Genomic DNA, 2,199 nt, shown 5'->3' on the forward strand with positions numbered 1-2,199 from the left:
GTTGCTGTCGTTGTGCCGCCGCCATGTTTTTTTGTCGCAGAGCCTTGCATGGAACTTTTCAGTCGTTTAGAAGTAACTTCAGTCGGATATTTTAAGTATACCAAAAGCCAAATTTCGTTGGGAATGGTTTAAAAGGCGCTCTTAGGGGGGGTCCCATTTGCGGGAGCTTCCTGTCCTGTAGACACAAGAGGAAGTGGAATGGTTAAAAGGTGCTCTTAGGGGGGGTCCCATTTGGGGGAGCTTCCTGTCCTGTAGACACAAGAGGAAGTGGAATGGTTAAAACGCGCTCTTAGGGGGGTCCCATTTTGCGGGAGCTTCCTGTCCGGTAGACATAAGAGGAAGTGCAATGGTTAAAAGGCGCTCCTTAGGGGGGTCCCATTTTGGGGAGCTTCCTGTCCTGTAGACACAAGAGGAAGTGGAATGGTTAAAAGGTGCTCCTTAGGGGGGGGGTCCCATTTGGGGGAGCTTCCTGTCCTGTAGACACAAGAGGAAGTAAGAGAGATGTGACATTGGAAAGTTTCCTCTAAGATCTCCCATCACTCTCCGTCTTGGGTCACCAGGACAAATGAAGAGGAAGATGGTGAATCTCCCTAATGGGGACACTGACAGTAATACAAAAAAAAAACTGATTGGAGGTGGGGGGGTCTGATCCTTCCCTACGCTCCCAAAAATACATTTTGGCTTTGTAGACACTGCAACGTTCTAACTGTACTGATCAGCTGCAAGGTTCTGGAAAAGCAAATTTTGGTAAATTTTGAAACTTGGTTGATAATATGTTGGTGTCCAACTCCAGCCCCTTGAGGACCAAGAACCCCAAACATTTTTTTGGGGGTGAATGAAGTAAGATGAGATTGTCTGTGTGTGCCCCCCCCCGGAGAACTGGAGTTGGACACTTCTGCTCTAGGTTGTAACTACGTTGTCTCGGGAATGTTGTGTCTCCATCTCTATGTCCCGGGCTCTCTGCACGGCCATGACTCTGCAGATATTGAAACGGTCCAATCAAATGCTGGTTTTGTAGATCCGCATTTCCCGATTGGTCAAAGTTTTATGTCCATTTCACGTCGAATGTTTTATTTATTTATCTTTTTGCCGTTTCTCAGTCTTGTTTTTGCTTTATTTGGTGAATTTGGTGAATTTGGTGAATTTGATGCCCCCGGGTGATTACTTCTTTTGAGTTGTAGTTCATGACCCGGGATCAGGCCCAGGGGTTACACTATAGAGCCCTCACACCCCGGCAGCCCCTCCCCAACCTTCTATCTAGATAAGCTGAATAAAAGGGTCTGAGGCTGCTGAGATGAGGAAAAAAGGAATGTATAATATACAAAGTCAGTGAAAACAAACTGAGTATTAGAGCTCCGGGCTCTCATAGGCTGCTTTCTGTAAGCAGGAAGAGCAGGGGGGGTGGCGGAGGGGGCTGCTTCGAACTTGGGTGGTCACCATAGGTAGTGGGTGGTCTAGGACCTAATAGGAGGGCTACAAAAGGCTTGTTGCTGAAGCTGACGAGATGGTAAGCAGCTGTGTCTCGTAAGGGAGGGGGATGGGAAGTCTGTTAAACATATACTGCCATATAGACGGGTTAAAAATAACTCCCATCTATACTGGACATAGAGACACGGACTTTATATAAGGACTATATACATATAATACATATAGAGACATAGACTTTATAGAAGCACTATATACATATAATACATATAAGGACATGGACTTTATATAAGGACTATATACATATAATACATACAGAGACATGGACTTTATATAAGGAGGACTATATACATATAATACATATAGGGACATAGGCTTTATATAAGGACTATATACATATAATACATATAAGGACTATATACATATAATACATATAAGGACGTGGACTTTATATAAGGACTATATACATATAATACATATCAGGACTGTATATACATATAATACATATCAGGACTGTATATACATATAGTACATGTAAGGACATAGGCTTTATATAAGGACAGCCGGAGGAACTCCGATAGATACATTATTATTATACATGTATATAGCTCTGACATATACCGCAGTGCTGTATAAAGAAAACTGAGCCAGTCACATCAGTCTCTGTACAGAGGAGCTGACACTCTAATGTCCAATCCCCCACAGTCACATCAGTCTCTGTACAGAGGAGCTTACACTCTAATGCCCCCCCCCCCCCACACAGCCACCTCAGAG

The 2,199-nt window shown here is 43.8% G+C and overlaps 1 protein-coding gene across 1 annotated transcript in view; it reads left to right on the forward strand.

Annotated features, from left to right (window-relative positions):
• Positions 1 to 2,199, forward strand: part of PTCH2 (patched 2) — a 44,476-nt gene that overhangs the window by 2,271 nt on the left and 40,006 nt on the right. The window lies entirely within an intron of this gene.

The sequence above is a fragment of the Nanorana parkeri genome, unplaced genomic scaffold (assembly GCF_000935625.1).
Source record: "Nanorana parkeri isolate BGI_ZX_2015 unplaced genomic scaffold, ASM93562v1 scaffold2830, whole genome shotgun sequence".
Classification (NCBI taxonomy): Eukaryota; Metazoa; Chordata; class Amphibia; order Anura; family Dicroglossidae; genus Nanorana; species Nanorana parkeri.